We start from the raw sequence: 21,521 nt of genomic DNA on the forward strand, positions 1-21,521 counted from the left end.
ATATCGACAAATACTGTCTGTGGTCCTAAAATCTCGAATCTGCTTAATTTCCCATCAGCAGTATACCCAGCTTTACTTGATTTTGTTTTTCCTTCGACCAGTACTCATGGGTGAAAGTGGATTTGAATTTTTCGTACGTTGTATGCCCCCCTGCAGTCACTGATATTCGTGCTGCTGCCTCTTATGTAAAGTGAGGGCTAACGGTATTAATCTTCAGAAAATGGGCACACGGGCTAGGTAAGGCCTCTTGAAACAGCTTAATCCAAAGTTTTCTTGTGTAAGCGGTTCGATGCAACTAGAAATAATGAATATTTTTGTACTGACAAAAACTGTTTCTTGATTTCATCTGCATCTACATCGTATGACAATGTGTCCATGGCGGCGGTGTTGATTACCAGTGAAAGTGAATGTTTAGGTACTTCTTTGATGCGACATAAACAGTCTGCAATTCCTCTTAGTTCTTCTTCCTTACGATTATTCTCTTCTTTGCTTTGATTCGTTACGTTCTCTGTTTCATTACTGTTCGAAATTCTAATGCTCTTCTTCCTTTTTATCGGTGCATCTAATATTTCTCTGTTGTTGTTTTTTTCACGCAGTATGAGACGGCGTCTCCTTCAACTGTATCTAGTCTCTAATTTCTTCGTTCTCATGTACACTCATAGGTACTGTCCTATCTGATGTGGTTTGGTTGTGTCTCGACAAGTGCTCGACAGCACTTCGTCTTGATTTGTTACTTTTACTAGCGTATTCTTCTTTGAGTTTTCGTATTTCTCCTTCCACGGCTTGACGGTTTCAATATTATTCGTGTTGGTATCAATGTTCTGTGCGTTTATGTCCATATTTTTCTTTAATCAATCGGTAGTTGCTTTTGTGTTCTGTGTCAACGTATCAACCTTATTGTTAAAGTCCTGTATCTGTTAATTTAGTTTCTTGGTTAGAAGTTTCTTTAGCTTGGTAATCTACCTATCAATCATCTTCTCTAACGATTAAATTTCTTTAAAATTTCTTCACTTGATTTTCCAGTTTCTTGTTTACTTCTAACCCGTTCTTCTATTTTTTCTTTGATTTCTCAATATTATAGAATAGTTTCTTTAAAGTTTTCGAACTGTGCATCCCTGATTATGGCCCATCGAGGTGAATCAGTTACATAATGAGCCAAAGATCCACCACCTTCATTGCGGATGCACACTTACGTTCGACCTATGTGAATCTCAAAATAGTGATCATGGGGACATGGACATGGACGTGGACTGCAGATAGGTGGCGCTCGGTGAGTGTGTGGGTCGGCTGGGAGGCGTACCGAGGCAGTCCGTGCAATTGCGATAAACACTATGTCTAGATGGCGCAGTGGATACCGCAAGTGCCTAGTCAGCAGGAGAGCCCGGTTTCGAGTCCCAGTGCAGTTCACATTTTCACTTGTCGCCGCTGCCTCGCGTTAAGTCCTTATGCAATTGACAACAATAATCCCTTCTCTTTCCTTTCCATTCCTTTCCTTTCCTTTCTCCCCCGTGTACCTTCAATTTACACAATACGTATCACAGCTGCGGATTCCGTGTACCAAACTGCCTTAATTATTGTACAACTTATGTAGAATAACTGCTGCTTCTATAATCAGATGGGTGATTACAAAATTCTGGACAGAGTTACTTTAAAACGTGGAAATTTTGAACTCGATGACAATCATTTCGCCTTATTGAAGGAGACACATAAAAATCAAAGCTGTTGGGCAGGAAAAGAAAACAAAGAAACGAAAATTGAACGTAAGTTGCAGTAAAACTCAATGTATCAGGTGGAGAAGTGTAACTGTTTGGCCAGCCGGAGTGGCCGAGCGGTTCTAGGCGTTACAGTCTTGAACCGTGCGACCGCTACGGTCGCAGGTTTGAACCCTGCCTTGGGCATGGATGTGTGTGATGTCCTTAGATTAGTTAGGTTTAAGTAGTTCTAAGTTCTATGGGACTGATGACCTCAGAAGTTAAGTCCCATAGTGCTCAGAGCCATTTGAAGCATTTTGTAACTGTTTAATCTAAGGTGGATAATAATACAGGTACAGTTTTAAGTAATTTGAGAAATGTTATTGAAATATAACTTTTAGAGTCAGCAGAAGACCCAGTAAACTACCAGAACATAAAGTCCTGTGCACTGAATATAAAATTTCTGAAGGTTAACTCCACAACGCTGCTCTTAGACACAAGTTACATCTGTTTCGGCCTATAGTGCCACCTGAATATAAGATCGTGGACTAACCTATTTATACGCCATTTGTCACAAGATACGTTGCAGAATTAACTATATCAATCAGAGATCAGGACATAAATCTTGTCGATTTCTATGATGAAGAAAAACTGTTTGATTACACTTAGGGAAAAACAGTGGGCTTCGTGTACAGGCAGCACGTTATATCTGAAAAGAACTATATTAAGAACGAAACTGTCACCACTGATATATAGAGTGCTAAGTATTCTAATGCCATTCTCTCTGAGGTCTCGTTCGACAATGTAGTGAGTGAATAAGAAGAAACTGAGTCACGTTATGAATTTGATAGAAAATGATCCTCGTTGAGGACTCTACTATTCGCTTTGAATATCATATCTATAAATCATTTGGTCAATCAGTTTTCCCTCACAACACTTCCATAGCGACTGTGATACAAAATGATAATACCTACCTAATGCCTTTCGGGTGTCGTATGTTTAATGAAGGTAAAATTCCATATGAAAAAGGAGTGCTGGAACATGATGAGACTGGCTTAGGTAAAACGTTTGCGGAAACTGAGTATCGTTAGGATAACCAAATTAGTTGTCACGTGCTCAAACAGGGGGTTGCAACACTGATAAGAAGATAGGCATCTTTCACGCCAAGCCACGTCATCGCATTGCAGAATGCTCATAAGGGAACGAGAGATGAACTAAAAAGATTTGTCGATAATGATGGACTCTGGAGCTTCTGCATCCTGTTCGGTATGTTACTTAAATTCGCGTAATGTTACAGGAAGATTATTTTAAATGCTCTCGTGAAACATTTACTGATTCCACATAGACAAGACACAAATTGTATTATCTCCAATACATCAGATAACAAATCGAAAATTGCGTTTAAAAAATGTACTGATAAATGGTTGAAAATCAAATTTTTGAGAAAGAGCTAATGTAATTACGGAACATCTTACAAACTGATCTGAATCTCGCATTCCGTTATGGGATTTAATTGAAAGTGTTGCACGTAAAATTAGTACATGGACTTGGAAAATTAAATTAAATACTGTTCTAAAAATAAAACAGCAAGGTACATAATTTTAGCTTTTAAGTTAAATAAAAATTCGATTTCCAATGTATGCAGAACGTTCAATGAAATGAACATAACAAAGTTCATGATGTATGTGAATTCATCTAAATATCCAGAAGAGAACCACTCAGTCGATTCAAAACCGAAGAATACAGTCAGGAGTATGAAATGTACCGCTATTCCCTGTGACTATATAATGAAGGTAGAGGACTAAGTGGTAAATGAGGAGAAACCTATTCGTGAGTCGTGCAGTGCTCCAGAACTGCTTCACACATTTCATCGATTGCTCGCGCAATGTGAAGAAACCCATAAATCGTCTGCTAATGAGAGAGAACTGATGTGCAGACAAAAACGCCTTTCACATGAACCCCAGGTTATCCATGTTTCTGCTTTAGATATTACGCCTTGAACCAACATCGTAACAACGTGTACGCATGTTAAAGAAATTTGGTGGTGTTAAGTGAAAAGATACACATTGTGCATATGAAAGTTGATGAAATAAAGGAACTCCAGCTGTTCTAAGAAATTCAATCTCTTATATCTACATTTTTATGACGTCTACAAGATTTCTGTGCAGTTACTTTCACTCAGAACTGACGACGTCCTTATTACTGACCACTCCGCAGTATATCATGCAAGCTACACCACTGTTCATATACTTCACTTCATCTTCATTACCATGTGTTCTGCCTTACGGCAGGTCCTGTCACGGGGGAAGCCTCGTCAGAGACGTCCACTGCTTGAGTGTCTAGGGAAGTGATACCAGTGGTGGTTTCCCGTTGCCTTCCACTGATCATGATGAAATGATAATGAGATAACACAACACCCAGTCCCTGAGCGAAGAAAATCTCCGACCCAGCCGGGGTTCGACCCGGGCCCCTTGGCGTGAACCACTCAGCTATCGGGGCGGACAATCTTCATTGCTGGATAAGAAAATCGTTGATAGAAAGTTGGATATTCATGTCTCCAAATCAGCCATCAGTTCTCAGCAGAACTTCGTTGTTATTTAGTGCCGCTGATGGAGATTATACTTCTCTTCTTGTTGCAAAATGTTGAGGCTATGGATGTTTTTTTTCTTTCTGTGCGTCCAGTTGTTTTAAATTCTGCAAACCCAACTTTCTATCCTCTTAAAATTGCATAGGATTTGATAGAATATTTAAAAGTGTTAGTAGTAGCAGTAGTAGTAGTAGTAGTAGTAGTAGCGACAGCAGTAAAAAAACTTATATGTTAGCGCTAGAAGTGATGTTGCAAGTGTCAAAGACCGAGGGTGTACTTTAGAGTCTTCCTTGTCACTCTTCGTCCGAGTATTTCATAGTACAGCAATACTGCTTTGTCTCCTTTCATTGACCCACACAGGTTCAAAAATGACGCTGAGCACTGTGGGACTCAGCAGCTAAGGCCATCAGTCCCCTAGAACTTATAAATACTTAAACCTAACTAACCTAAGGACATCACACACATCCGTGCCCGAGGCAGGATTCGAACATGCGATCGTAGCGGTCGCGCCATTCCAGACTGAAGCGCCTAGAACCTCTCGGCCACACCGGCCGGCCCACACAGGTTTGTCAGCACACATTCATCCTTAGAAGTGGGAAGCAGCAATGGTCCTGTATAGTGCAGCTGTAATGCTTTGTCAGCATTCGCAAAACCTGCACAGCTCTCTCTCTCTCTGTCTCTCTCTCTCTCACACACACACACACACACACACACACACACACACACACACACACATGTTCAAATGAGTGTGAAATCTTATGGGACTTAACTTCTAAGGTCATCAGTCCCGAAGCTCACACACAACTTAACCTTATTATCCTAAAGACAAACACACACACCCATGCCCGATGGAGAACTCGAACCTCCACACACACACACACACACACTCACTCACACACACACACACACACACACACAAACAGAAACACAAACACACACACACACGATGTGTGTGCGGCGCAAATCAGCTGTACAGGGTCGTCCATTGATCATGACTGGGCCAAATATCTCACGAAATAAGCGTCAAACGAAAAAACTACAATGAACGAAACTTGTATAGCTTGAAGGGGGAAACCAGATGCGCTATGGTTGGCCTTCTAGATGGCGCTGACATAGGTCAAACGGATGTCAACTGCGTTTTTATAAATAGGAACCCCTATTTTTTATTACATATTCTTGTAGTTAACATTAATGTTTTAGTTGGAGCACTTTTTTCGCTTTGTGATAGGTGACTCTGTAATAGGCACAAACATATGGCTCACAATTTTAGACGAACAGTTGGTAACAGGTAAGTTTCTTTATATTAAAACACATAACGTAGGTACGTTAGAACATTTAATTTCGGTTACCCCAATGTGATATACACTCCTGGAAATGGAAAAAAGAACACAATGACACCGGTGTGTCAGACCCACCATACTTGCTCCGGACACTGCGAGAGGGCTGTACAAGCAATGATCACATGCACGGCACAGCGGACACACCAGGAACCGCGGTGTTGGCCGTCGAATGGCGCTAGCTGCGCAGCATTTGTGCACCGCCGCCGTCAGTGTCAGCTAGTTTGCCGTGGCATACGGAGCTCCATCGCAGTCTTTAACACTGGTAGCATGCCGCGACAGCGTGGACGTGAACCGTATGTGCAGTTGACGGACTTTGAGCGAGGGCGTATAGTGGGCATGCGGGAGGCCGGTTGGACGTACCGCCGAATTGCTCAACACGTGGGGCGTGAGGTCTCCACAGTACATCGATGTTGTCGCCAGTGGTCGGCGGAAGGAGCACGTGCCCGTCGACCTGGGACCGGACCGCAGCGACGCACGGATGCATGCCAAGACCGTAGGATCCTACGCAGTGTCGTAGGGGACAGCACCGCCACTTCCCAGCAAATTAGGGACACTGTTGCTCCTGGGGTATCGGCGAGGACCATTCGCAACCGTCTCCATGAAGCTGGGCTACGGTCCCGCACACCGTCAGGCCGTCTTCCGCTCACGCCCCAACATCGTGCAGCCCGCCTCCAGTGGTGTCGCGACAGGCGTGAATGGAGGGACGAATGGAGACGTGTCGTCTTCAGCGATGAGAGTCGCTTCTGCCTTGGTGCCAATGATGGTCGTATGCGTGTTTGGCGCCGTGCAGGTGAGCGCCACAATCAGGACTGCATACGACCGAGGCACACAGGGCCAACACCCGGTATCATGGTGTGGGGAGCGATCTCCTACACTGGCCGTACACCTCTGGTGATCGTCGAGGGGACACTGAATAGTGCACGGTACATCCAAACCGTCACCGAACCCATCGTTTTACCATTCCTAGACCGGCAAGGGAACTTGCTGTTCCAACAGGACAATGCACGTCCGCATGTATCCCGTGCCACCCAACGTGCTCTAGAAGGTGTAAGTCAACTACCCTGGCCAGCAAGATCTCCGGATCTGTCCCCCATTGAGCATGTTTGGGACTGGATGAAGCGTCGTCTCACGCGGTCTGCACGTCCAGCACGAACGCTGGTCCAACTGAGGCGCCAGGTGGAAATGGCATGGCAAGCCGTTCCACAGGACTACATCCAGCATCTCTACGATCGTCTCCATGGGAGAATAGCAGCCTGCATTGCTGCGAAAGGTGGATATACACTGTACTAGTGCCGACATTGTGCATGCTCTGTTGCCTGTGTCTATGTGCCTGTGGTTCTGTCAGTGTGATCATGTGATGTATCTGACCCCAGGAATGTGTCAATAAAGTTACCCCTTCCTGGGACAATGAATTCACGGTGTTCTTATTTCAATTTCCGGGAGTGTATGTACCTTTATGAACTTATCACATCTTAGAACGCATGCTGTTACAGCGTGATTACCTGTAAATACCACATTAATGCAGTAAATGCTCAAAATATGGAAATACGTATAATGACATTCCTCTCAACAGCGAGTAGTTCGCCTTCCATAATGCACGCACATGCATGTTGTCAGGTGTTGTCGGTGGAATACGATAGCAAATATCTTTCAACTTTCCCCACAGAAAGAAATCCGGGGACGTCAGATCCGGTGAACGTGCGGGCCGTTGTATGGTGCTTCGACGACCAATCCACCTGTCATGAAATACGCTATTAAATACCGCTTCAACAGCACGCGAGCTATGTGCCGGGCATCCATCATGTTGGAAGTGCATCGCCATTCTGTCATGCAGCGAAACATTTTGTAGTTACATCGGTAGAACATTACGTATGAAATCAGCATACATTGCACCATTTAGATTGCCAACGATAAAATGGCGGCCAATTATCCTTCTTTCCATAATGCCGCACCATACATTAACCCGCCAAGGTCGCTGATGTTCCACTTGTCGCAACCATCGTGGATTTTCCGTTGCCCAGTAGTGCATATTATGCCGGTTTACGTTACCGCTGTTGATGAATGACGCTTCGTCGCTAAATAGACCACGTGCAAAAAATCTGTCATCGTTCCGTAATTTCTCTTCTGCCGAGGGGCAGAACTGTACACGATGTTCAAAGTCGTCGCTATGCAATTCCTGGTGCATAGAAATATGGTACGGGTGCAATCGATGTTAATGTAGCATTCTCAACATCAACGTTATTCAGATTCCCACCTCTCGCGCAACTTGTCTGCTACTGATGTGCGCATTAGCCGCGGAAGCAGCTAAAACACCTACTCTGGCATTATCATTTGTTGCAGGTCATTGTTGACGTTTCACACGTGGCTGAACACTTCTTGTTTCCTTAAATAACGTAACTATCCGGCGAACGGTCCGGACACTTGGATGATGTCATCCAGGATATCGAGCAGAACACATAGCAAACACCCGTTGGGCATTTTGATCACAATAGCCTTACATCAACACGATATCGACCTTTTCCGCAATTGGTAAACGGTCCATTTTAACACGGGTAAGCCGGCCGCGGTGGTCTCGCGGTTCTAGGCGCTCAGTCCGGAACCGCGCGACTGCTACGGTCGCAGGTTCGAATCCTGCCTCGGGCATGGATGTGTGTGATGTCCTTAGGTTAGTTAGGTTTAATTAGTTCTAAGTTCTAGGCGACTGATGACCACAGACGTTAAGTCGCATAGTGCTCAGAGCCATTTGAACCATTTGAACACGGGTAATGTATCACGAAGCAAATACCGTCCGCACTGGCGGAATGTTACGTGATACCACGTTTGTGACTATTACAGCGCCATCTATCTCAAAACGAAAAAAGTGATGCAACTAAAACATTCATATTTCTTTACGTACTACACGAAAATGTAATAAAAGTGGGGGTTCCTATTTTAGAAAACGCTGTTGATATCCGTTTGACCTATGGCAGCGCCATCTAGAGGGGCAACCATAGCGCCATCTAGTTTCCCCCTTCAAGCTAGACGAGTTTCGTTCTTTGTAGTTTTTTTCGTTTGATCCTTATTTCGTGAAATATTTGGCCCTGTCACTATCAGTGGAGCACCCTGTATATAATTTCACGGATCTGGAGTGCAATGACCGTTACTGGGTGATGTGAGCTGTCTTGATGCTGGTTAAGAGTTGCTCAATTTCCTATCCTGCGCATCCTTGGCGAGGGAAACAGGAGTGATTCTAACGTGTAGCGACATAGGAGATGGATAGTTAGAAACATGAGTGTGAACAAAACAGTATTTTTCTTAGTCCGTTTGATTTGGATCGTTATAGACGTGCACCCTCGTTTCTGGTGCGGCTTCACATTTCCTCTCAGTGCGGCTGGTGAAGTACGCGTAGCAAATAGCCAGCATTATATGCATGTTGCTCGAGATACAGCGTGCTGAGCTTGGCTTTACTGACACACTGGACGCTGAGTCACCAGGGACAATCAGGGACCTCAGGTCGTAGAAGGCGGCCGGGGTCAAGGCAGAGAAAGCATCTGACGTGGCACATGGCTGTGTTCTAGTGATTCGACGGCAATCAGCGCCACCCAGGGGGATGAACCTTGGACTATAGGCTAAGACGCTGTGTTGGGATACACCGATTGCACAGCAGCACGAAGTTCGGTGCCTGTTCATGCCCCAGACCCAGACACGGAGGCACGTACGTTGGCGGAAGGTCTTTTTCAGATGGAGGCAGAGTGTTGCCTATCAGGGACCTGGACGGTCAGGCAGCATTCGGTGATTCGCAGCCTGGTGAGGGTGGTAACCGCTGTGTCACTGTTATGGCGTGGACTCGAAGGCTGCATCCTACACAGGCTGAACGCACAAACATGCCCCGCTATCTGGAATGATGACGAGTTTGTCCTGGGAGTTGAAAACTTTGAGACACAACAACACCAATAATATATGATTTTAAAGTTTTTTACAAAAGTTAGCTTTGTTATCATAGTAAGCAACGAATACGAGAAGACACAGACAAAATGTAAACCTTCGGTAGTTTAAGGAGGTGGTTTCACTTTGGAACCACAGGAACGTTCAGTTTTCAACAACCCATTATTTCATGTGATATATTTGAAATCAAATCTCACATTTCGAAACTTCCATGCACACATAACGCCTATAGTAAATTATAGTCCCAAATAACAAGCAAAAATGGACGTGACATTTGATAAAGTTTGTATCAAAACTACATGCCGTACCAGTATAAACTCAGGTTTACGTTGCAAAAACCTTACGCATAATTACTTTAACTGTCAGTGATTTCCTAAATATGGTCACTCTAAAAAAGGATATGCCACAAGCTCTGACAATCACGTAGCACAATCACCGTTCCGTCTGTTGTTTTGAACGCTGTAAGTGACTGCTACAATTAACTATATTCGTAACATTACTCCTGCGTACCACTGGATGTATCTATCCTGCAACAGCATCGGTTGCTTCAGGCAAAAGACACTGGTACTTTAAAAAATAATAAACTGGTGATTTCAGGTAGAACCACTAGTAGGCGGCCGCGGTGGTCTCGCGGTTCTAGGCGCTACAGTCCGGAACCGTGCGACTGCTACGGTCGCAGGTTCGAATCCTGCCTCGGGCATGAATGTGTGTGATGTGCTTAGGTTCGTTAGGTTTAAGTAGTTCTAAGTTCTAGGGGACTGATGACCACAGCAGTTGAGTCCCATAGTGCTCAGTGCCATTTGAACCATTTGAACCAGAACCACTAGTACTCAAAGGGTTAAATACAGATGTTCGGCGTTGAACATGCGGAAGAAGCTTCATTTCTGTGTCTTGCGTAAAAGTCTTGAATAGATGCCAGTTCCCGAGGTTCAGCTGTTGTTAAACGGTAGAGGGTCGAACCATAAGAAACTGCGCGAAGGTTGGTCAGTAGCCAAGGTCGCTGATTTGCTGATGTTTGGCGCTGAAACGTTTTTAGCTGCTGGTGAGCAGGCAAATCGTAGTCCAGTGGCCGTGAACGATCTGGTCACGGCGCTGTGGTCTAGGCCGTTACAGTACGTTCTGACTAGACTCTTGTCTCAGTTCCCTTGACAACACAATTGCGTGCGCGATGCGGGAGGCAGACATCTAGCTCAAAACTAAAGGAAATTTAGGTCAGGCTTCGGAGAGAAGTTTGATAATTTTCTTCCCAGCCTCAAATTTCTCATTGCTATTTGTTTCTAGTAACATGAATACCATCATATCTGACTACCAAGGATTATGCAAGACTAAATATCAGTTACTTTTCAGGTGTTGTGTTGTCCTTGTATCAGTGACGTTGCTTACCGCGATTTCATGCTACATTGTATACTGATAAGCCAAAACATTATGACCACTGCCCACCGCAAAGCTCAATGCCTCCTGGTGGTGTTGAGTGCATGTGACGCTGTAAGGAAAGAATGTAAGCGAGAGAGAGACAAATGGGCAGTCACTGTAGCGAAGATACGGGCCGCAAATGCGGAAGTTCACAGATGGTGCTGACAAAGGGCACATTGTTGTGGCGCTGTGGCTTTAAACGAGAATCTCTGAAACGGCGAAGCTGGTCGCCTGTTGGCTTGCTACAGTAGTGACCACCTATGGAAAGTGGTTGAAGGATGGTGAAGTAATGAGTAGGCCGGATGGCTTTGGACGACTACATCTCATCACAAAACGTAGAGGTTAGAGGATCTCCCACCGTATAATCCAGGAAGCGATCTCTGGCAGACCTGATGACAGAGTACAATGCTGGTGCAGGCATAAGTGTTTCGGAGCACACCGTTCAAAGGCCATTGTTGAACATGGAGCGCCACATTACACGACCCCTACGTGTTCCTATGTTGACTCAACGACATTGTCAGGTTTGATGACAGTGGGCACAGCATCACTGTGTTTTTCCCGTGGATCGATACAAAAGTGTCGCCTGCTGAATGAATCGCATTTCTTGTTACACTATGTCGGTGGTTGGGTCCTTACACGTCGTCATCCAAGCGAATGGCTGCAAGGAACATACACCGCGCTATAGATGCAGGCCAGTGAGGGCAGAATTATGCCATGGGGTGCGTTGAGTTTGGCTTCCATGGCATCTGTGGTAGTAATCGGAGGCATAATGACAGCAGTGAACTACGTAAACATTATTACTGGCCACATGCATCGCTTCACGATTGAAGTCTCCCTCTATTGTGATGACATCTTCTAGCAGGATAAATTCGTGTTGCAATGTCAGAATCGAGCTATAATGGTTCGAGGCGCATTATAGTGAACTCACATTGATGTCTTGGCCAGCAAATGTGGTTGATCTGTATCAGTGCAATACATATCAGATGCCAGCTGCGTGGCCGGCCGCAGTGGCCGAGCGGTTCTAGGCGCTTCAGTCTGGAACTGCGAGACCGCTACAGTCGCAGGTTCGAATCCTGCCTCGGGCATGGATGTGTGTGATGTCCTTAGGTTTGTTAGGTTTAAGTAGTTCTAAGTTCTAGCGGACAGATGACCTTAGATGTTAAGTCCCATAGTGCTTAGAGCATAGTGCGAGACCGCTACAGTCGCAGGTTCGAATCCTGCCTCGGGCATGGATGTGTGTGATGTCCTTAGGTTTGTTAGGTTTAAGTAGTTCTAAGTTCTAGCGGACTGATGACCTCAGATGTTAAGTCCCATAGTGCTTAGAGCTATTTGAACCAACCAGCTGCGTGACCGTAAACCAATGCGATAACTGCTTGACCTGTAAGCAGGCACCTGGTGCCACATACTTCTGGGATCCTGTCAAGGACTGGTAGAATCCATGCCAAGCAGAATTTCTGTTGCACTGTTTCTGAAAAGTGGAACAACACGCAATTAAACAGTTGGTCATAATCTTTGGCTCATCGGTGTACTACGCTATCCCATGACCTAGACATAACTTCAGCTAAATTTTTAACAGAAAATCATCACCTTCACCGTATTGGTTCAGCTGGTGTGTCGTTAGAGGCAGCTCCGAATGGTTTTCACTGTTATACCATGGCACTCATATGTGTTCCTGACGGGTTTGAAGAAAGTAACGTACGTTAATGACTTGGTGCCATAGTATTATACGGATAATATTGAGAACAAGGGCTGCCTCTCAGTCCATGTACTAAGAAAAGAATGGGTACTCACGGATATGAGCGAGTGGCAACTAAATCGAATGTGAGGTTGGATCATGATGAAGCGATTGGGGGATTTCCATTTCATACCAATGAGCTGAATGCACCTTGTTGTTGAACGAACAAAGGAATGTCATATGGATTAATGTAAAACTTCCTGGAAAATCAGCACACACTCTTCTGCAGAGTGGAAATTCATGTTATAATATTTTTATAATAAAATTTATATCTAGAGAAATTTTTCTTTTTTTCCTCAACAGTATATAAAACAATATTTTACTTTTAGTATCTCTTTCCAGTTTTTTGCTGTTGCTGACTTAATTAACCGTCGCCGGCATTGTAACCAGCATGAAAGCTCAAAGAGCTGCAAACCAACAATTTCAAGGACGCAGTGTTCATCCAGAGAGAATAGTTATAACGAAACGGATGGAGAACTTTCATCACTCTGCTTTAATGGCTCTGCCTGCCCATTCCAGTCCACTGCTCGTGGTCGTGCGGTAGCGTTCTCGCTTCCCACGCCCGGGTTCCCGGGTTCGATTCCCGCGGGGTCAAGGATTTTCTCTACCTCATGATGCCTGGGTGTTGTGTGATGTCCTTAGGTTAGTTAGGTTTAGTAGTTCTAAGTTCTAGGGGACTGATGACCATAAATATTAAGTCCCATAGTGCTCAGAGCCATTTGAACCATTTGGCCATTCCAATTAAATGTAAATGTCGGGTAGACCGTTCACTGGGAGCAAGTCTTTCGATTTGACGCCACTTCGGTAGCTTGCTTGTCGATGGGGATGAAATGATGATGATTAGGAAAACACAAAACCCAGTCCCTGAGTGGAGAAAATCTCCGACTCAGCCGGGAATCGAACCCGGGCCCTGTCGCGCTGACCACTTTTTTTTTAAGTCTCATTTGGTTCGCTTTTGTTCGTTGCATCTGCTCGGTGCGGACGTAGTAAGACATCCGTTGAAGTTAGTTGTTGATCGACTAACTCAGTTTTTTTATTACAGAGGGCTGCTACCCCTCAGACCGAACACGCTGAGCTACCGTGCCGGCATCACTCAGCTACCGGGGGTCGACCTCATTCGAACTAAAACTCGGGGTATAATTATTGTGAACTAGAAACCACAATGAAATCAGATCCGGAAGAAGAGACTTCAGTTACTAACAACACTTGGAAATGAAAGCACCTTTATAACTGACGCTAACCTACAGCCAGAACAAAACTGATGACCTGCACCACGCCGTCCATCGACGCTAAACGTCTCATCACACTAGAACGCATGCGCCATAGATCGCACCATAGCTATCTTTCCTGGAGAAACAGTGATCCGCTGTTTCAGAAGTTCTCACTGGAAGCAATTACAGCTAATTGGATCTAGATCTCGTCAGTGGTCCTGTGATTGACAGTGGTGGCGAATCCGGGCATTCTAATTGTGTGGATACTTCTTCCTTACTATGACGAGCATCGAAGGTAGCCCCTCCCGTCGAAGATACGCAATAGTCGAGCGGATATTTAGTTTCTTTCAGCCTCCTATTTTCGATGTGCACCTGTGGAATGCCATATGGATCCATATGGAGGACAATGTCTCGGCGCTTTTGCGTTCTTGATGAAGGATCGTAGTCCTTGGCTTCCTATGTGACGGCTGACAAGGGATAAAAGGTTCGATACGGTCCTAAGTAGCATTTTAGTAGTTTATCCGAAAGTCTCATCTTCCACACAGGCACAACAATCCATCATGTCTCCTGGGCTGTAACTCACTGGTGTGTGTTTTGAGTTATAGCGGCCTCGGTCTTTCTCCTAGCGTCCAGAGTTCACATGCGAACCAGCCGCCTTGTTTCTTCGGTCTTAGAGGTATCGTGTTTCAGATACTCGTCCTGAGTATCATCCGGTTCGATCATGAACAGTGTATCCATTGTCGATTCGGCCTCGAGACCGTGGAGCAGAAATAAAGGTGCGAAGTCTGTAGTGTCTTGCTTTCGCAGTGTTCTATGTGAATGTCGAGTTATGCTGTACTGTATCCCAATATCTCTGTTCGATATCAATGTACATCGAGAGCCAAAGTCCTATTAAAGCGTTCTGTAAGATCTTTAGTCTGCGGCTGGTAGCTAGTTGTCACCCCGTGGGTGATGACGCAATGTTAAATTATCTCTGATACTAGTCTCGAATAGACAATTTTCCACAGTCACAGATCATCACACGGTGTGCTCCATTACTCAGAATGAAGCCTCCTACACTGAGGTGACAAAAGTCATGAGATACCTCTCATTATCATATCGGACCTCATTTTGCCCTGCGTAGTACAGCAACTCGACGTGTCATGGACTCGACAAGTCGTTGCAAGTCTCCTGCAGTAATACTGAGCCATGTTGCCTCTATAGCCGTCCATAATTGCGAAAGTGTTGCCGGTACAGGATTTTGTACACGAACTGACCTCTCGATTATGTTCCATAAATGTTCCGTGAGATTCATGGCGAGTGATCTAGCTAGCCTAATCGTTCGCTCGCACTGTCAAGAATGTTTTTGAAACCAATCGCGAAAACCGTAGCCCAGAGGTAAGGCGTATTATCATCCATAAAAATTCCGCCGTTGTTTGGGAACATGAAGTTCATGAATGACGATAAATGGTCTAAAAATAGTCGAACATAACCTTTTCCAGTCAGTGATCGGTTCAGTTGGGACTGAGGACGCAGTACATTCCACATAAATACAGCACAGTACCTTGTTGACAACTTGGGTTCATTGCTACGTGGGGTCTGTGCCACACTCGAACTCTACCATCAGTCCTTACCAATTTAAATCGGGGCTCATGTACCGGGCCACAGTTTTCTAGTATCAAGGGTCCAACTGATCTGGTCACGAGCCCAGGAGGGGCGCTGCAAGCGATGTGCTGTTGGCAAATGCACTCGCGTCGGTCGTCTGCTGCCATAGGCCATTAGGCAAAGTTATACTGAAGTGTCCCAACGGATACGTTCGACGCACGTCCCACATCGATTTCTGAGGTTATTTCATTCAGTGCTACTTGCTGTTAGCGCTATGCAAACGCCGCTACTGTTGGTCGTTAAGTGATGCTCGTCGGCCACTGCATTGTCCGCGGTGAGAGGTAGTGCCTAAAATTTGGTATTCTCGACACACTCTTGACGCTGTGGATATCGGAATATTAAATTCCCTAACGATTTCCGATGTTGGATGTCCCACGCGTTTAGCTCCTACTACCATTCCGCATTCAGAGTCTATTAATTCCCGTCGTGTGGCCATAATCACGTCGAAAGTTTTTTCACATGAATCACCTATGTACAAATGACGGCTCCACCAATGCACTGCTGCTTTATACCTGGTGAACGCGATACTGACGTCATCTGTATATGTGTATATGGCTACATCACGACTTTTGTCACCTAAGTGTACAAGGAACTTCGTATTTTCTGGGACTTCGGCATTTAGCATAGCTTTGGTGCCACTAGAGTGGGTGACGTGCGCACTGTTATCCATCGATTCCTGATTGTCGACTCCTGGAACCTCTTCCAGTCCAGTGGGAAAGTGCTCCTGCAGGCCGCATTGGTACCAGATGCCCCATACGTAATTGCGGCACATGCTTTCGTCGTTGGCATCCTTATAGTGCCTCACATAGTGCCTAACACATGAGTAGACACCTAGCCAATGATACCTACGTCTGATTCGTTCTAGAGCCTTCACGAACCTCAGGTGCTGGATCATCTAGGAAATACTTAAGGATTGCTGGCCGCAGAAGAGACGGAATAACGAGCAACAACTTCAGCCTAATTATATCATAATCCTCTTATACAATGTCCTGTTCATTAACAGAAAACCTCCTTCGATCGGTTCCTCATTCTCGAAGGTTTTTATGGTTTTCAACAAAGCTGTATCTTCTCACTGTTCAGTAGCAATGTCATTCAATGCAGCGATGACTGTGATTTACTTCACGCTGCTGTGATCCACCAAAGGGTTCGATGAAAGGTAGTCAGCCTCATTCTGACGAGAGAACATCTTTCTCCCGCCTCGTTCCAGGTACATATTAGCGCCTCCTTACAGTAGTTCTTGCAACGGACGTGCCTTCATACAGAAGTCGCAAGTAGTACGAGCACATTAGGAGAAAACTTCTCACGTAAGGAAAGTTCAGAGTTGTCGAAAAATGCACTGGTGTGCAAAATTTAACAATGAAAGTAACTTTCGCACGAAGTATCACTGCCAAGTAGCATTGCTCGATAAAACGTAGACCATACATAGAATGACCTGCTACAATACAGTACAGTACAGTACAAGAGGTAACTGAAAGATATATGCAGTGAGGCAAGGAGATACGACACTTTTACTCAATTATTATAATAAAGTCAAGAGAATTCATGATGGTTTGCTGGACATTACAAAAGGCGAGAAGTGGTACTTAAAAGGGTTTGTGATCACCACGGACAGCAGTGCATGCTCAGCAATGTTCCCTCATTCTGGGCAATAAGTCAATTAGGAGTTGCTGTGGTAGGCGACCCTTCGTTCACTAGCGCGGTTAACAACTGCTGGATGGTCGTTGGTGAGTGTGGACCTGCTGCAATACGTCCTGTCAACGTATCCCACACATGCTCGATGGGATTTAAAATGGGGGAACCGGCAGGTCAGTTCATTCGCCGAAAGTCCTCTCGTTCTTAGAGGCTCTTCCACCCGCACTGTTCAATGTGAACGCTCATTGTCATCATTTCAGTGTTGCTTTCGGGCCAGACTTTATTTTTAGCAGTCAAGGATGCCGTCACTGCACGGTAATGGATAGACATCTTTCTTCTAGAATTCGTCCTCTCGTCAGTAGTCGACACAGAAACGCCATTTGCCCTCCTTCTTTTTCACAAGAGCTATTGTAGAGGACCAAAGACTCCCTGTAGGTTAATTGATGTTATTTTGCAGCTTTTTCTCTATCTCCTGTAGTACTATTCGACGGTGAAGCGGCGACACTCTATATGAGCGCTCGCTAATTGCTGGATGATCCCCAGAGTTGATACGCATTTTATCATGGACCGGTTGGTTTCTTTTCTCCACTCAGAATTTGAAAGCATCCGAAAATTGTCGAAGAGTACCTATTATTCGCCGACGTTATTCCTCGTTCAGGCCACACCCTATTGGCAGTTTTTAGTAGCTTCCTTCCGTGCGTTGTCGGTAATGGTGCGCGATTCTTCGTCGATGACACTCAACTGGTTCAGTTACCCTTAGCTTTGAGTTGCTGTTGCTCATGACAGTCAGTGAGACAAAGATCTCCTTGACCACATACGTTGCTTATGATCGTCGCTAGCGTGTAGATTTCTTTTCTGAACCTGGCTACCTTTTGCAATCGACAAATGCTTCCCGGTTCAACTGTTCATCTCGATTATAAACTGGAACTCATCTCTTGGACAATGGCAGCAAAACAGTGTCTTCAGTGGCACACAATTACTTGTGCTTGTTGGAATAACTCCACGTAAATCTTGATCTCTTATCTTCCAAAGTCTATTATTCCTTGCGATGCCTGCAACAAGTCGCATCTGGGAATAACATCGTGACGATTATCTGTTAAAGCGATAAATCGAAGGGCTAAGTTCCGTCATTGTTAGTTATTATTGCAATAAATGTTGCTATCGGAAGGAACTTCAGAACAATCGCTTTCATATCATGGAACAAATTCTTCTTTATGTGCCGATGATAAGCACTCGACAACACAGGAAAAGAAACCCGAGCCTACTATCGCCTGGACTGGTTGGTCATCGATGACGACGTCGATGAGATTTCCTATAATCTTGGTACTGCCGTTCATTGAGGATTTTTATCTATGACAGCCAGACTTCCGTAGATGGTCGCCTCACTTAGTTTTCCTGAATTAGACGTCTACGAGAGTGACATATAGAAACTGCTATGACGTGATGGGGAGCGGCCTTGTCCAGGGTACAGTGATGAACTTCGTCACACAGGTAGACTATAATCGCCTGGAGTTGATTGGCCTCAACGGGACTGTGGTGATGGTTGACGTCTTGAGGCATAATAGTCGTCGAACTCTTGAGTAATTTCTTTTCAGTGGCACACAACGTGTCCAGGGCGTGTAGTTCTGTGCTCCAAATGTCTATTGTTCAGCTGGGAGTTTTACTTGGTGCAGGAGGTGGTTGCACCTACATTCATCTGATGCTGAGTTGTCATTCGACGGCATCGCAGTATATCCTAGTTGGCCTAGTCCATTGTTCATGGGGCCTTCAGCTGGTGGTGGGGTTTGGTGCCAAAGATCGATTCACTTCTTGTTCAACAATCCCTGTTACCACTTGACGTACGGGGTCGTCACCAATGGGTGATATCTGTTGTGTATTAAGTCCGATAGTCCTGGCTGCCATAAGATTCTATATCTCTCCGCTTGTAACCTGGCGTAAGAGAGAATCGTGGTTGTTGTGGTTTTCCATAACAGCCAAAGAGACGACATTGGGTATTCGATCATATCTCTTTCGACTGGTTATTTTCTGTTGCAATTCCTCGATTCGCTGGTGCCACATAATGGCGTGTTCTGTTATTGTGACATCCTCTATCAGAAGAGCTTAGTTCATGTCTTCTGCGACATCCTTCACCAAATGTGACATTTTGTCAGTTTCTACTATCCACTCGGGTTTCTTTTCCAGTGATGTCGAGTGCTTATCATCGCCACATAAACAAGAATATGTTGATGATATGAAAGCGATTGTTCTGAAGTTGACAAACACAAAATACATCCTTCCGATAGCAGTATTTGCCGGACGGAGTGGCCGAGTGGTTCTAGGCGCTACAGTCGGGAACCGCGCGACCGCTACGGTTGCAGGTTCGAATCCTGCCTCGAGAATGGATGTGTGTGATGTCATTAGGTTATTTAGGGTTCAGTAGTTCTAAGTTATTGGGGACTGATGACCTCAGAAGTCACATAGTGCTCAGAGCCATTTTTGATAGCAACATTTATTGCAATAACAACTGTCAATGACAGAAAACAGCCCTTCGATTTTGTCAGTTTCTGCTATCCACTAACTCAAAATGCAGCAAAGGGCCAAAACATTCTATATTGTACGATTGTGTCGTCTCTCCATTATGCTTGGTCCTGTTCTCCAGTTTTTCTTCTGCTAAGTGGATTCAGAATGGTTCAAATGGCTCTAAACTCGATTGAACTTAAAATCTGAGGTCATCAGTTCCCTAGACTTACGACTACTTAAACCTAACTAACCTAAGGGCATCACACACATCCATGCCAGAGGCAGGATTCAAACCTGCGACCGTAGCAGCAACGCGGCTCCGGACTGAAGTGCCTAGAACAGCTCGGCCACCTGCTAAGTGGACTTCCTGTTGCTTTTCATCATATGTTTTCTTTGTTCCAAATTGGAATTTATCCCAGATGTTGAGCTTCTATTCGTTGTTCTCAAAACCATTGCAGGGTTGTATCAACCGAGTTAAAGTTATACATTAGCCAAACACATATTGTCATCCCACTTACCTGCCGACTCGGATGAATCCTTTAACCCATTTTTTCCTGTCCTGACTAGCGTCTCCAGAAAACAACTGATCAATACCTGATGTGCAGCTAACTTGCTGCTGTTTAGAGTCCACCTGTCTGCTGAATATATGGCTCGTAGGATCAATGTGCTGCTTGTATTCTAGTTCCTGTCTGTGTAGGCGACGGCTTTTGAGTTACCTAACTACAGTCACATTAATGTGGATGTTTCGAAGTATCCGGCGCCTCCAAAAAACAGTGTCGCTTCGAAATCATAATTTAGTCCTAATTCGAAGACAGGGTCGTCAGTGAAGTACAGCACTTAAAACTTAAAGCACTTTTATTACAGATATCAACATACAAGCGAGCGAGGTGACGCAGTGGTTAGCACACTGGACTCCAAATTGAGAGGCCGACGGTTCAAACCCGCGTCTGGCCATCCCGATTTAGTTTTTACGTTATTTCCTTAAATTTAAACAGGAAAATTCAGAGATGGTTCCTTTAAAGGGCGCGACAAGTTCTCTTCCCAGTCCTTAGAAACAATCAACCCAAGGTTGTGCACCGACACGTAAAGTGATCTCATTAAGTGGCAAATTGTCAGTTGCAGATAAACCTGGCACCATATTTGTTTGATTATTTATTAATTACCTAGCCTGACCTGATATATCCACACGTATTATAAAACTGTATGTGTTGGCTGATTGTTTAACTGGCTGGTTGGTTTTAAGTTTCCCATGATTTCCCTAAATCAGGCAAATGCCGAGATGGTTCCTTTTAAAGAACACGGCTGATTTCGTTCCCCGTCTTCCCTAATCAAAGCTTGGGCTCCGTCTCTAATGATCTCGTTGTCGGCAGGACGTTAAGCACTGATCTGCTACTCCCTTCCAACATACATCCGGAAGTGAACTAGCGACGAGCAGCAGGCCGTCCCTCTTCGCTAAACCCTACGCTTAACAGTAGGCGCCACAGGTCGCGGCAGTGTTTGTTAACAGTTGTTGACGTGTGGTCCAAATACACCTGAATCGCCGGTCTAAAGACTAAAAGTGTTAGTGAGGTTCCAGATGATCTTGTAAAACATGCAGAAGGACTAATAGGGCTTTTAATCGTTTACAAACCAACTTATGTTAATAAAGCTCATTTCAAAAAAATATTGCAGGGACATAAAATTAAATAATACACATCGTTTTCTGCTTTGAAGAATTCATGTGTGCGAAAATTCAATGGAACTCTTAAAGGTATGACGTTTAAATGTTTCACAACACAAGGAGGACGAGACCAATGAGGAGAGGGGGTTGGGTAAGGTAGGCAGAGATGGCAAATTTAAGATCAC

Source organism: Schistocerca gregaria, chromosome X (assembly GCF_023897955.1).
Source record: "Schistocerca gregaria isolate iqSchGreg1 chromosome X, iqSchGreg1.2, whole genome shotgun sequence".
Classification (NCBI taxonomy): Eukaryota; Metazoa; Arthropoda; class Insecta; order Orthoptera; family Acrididae; genus Schistocerca; species Schistocerca gregaria.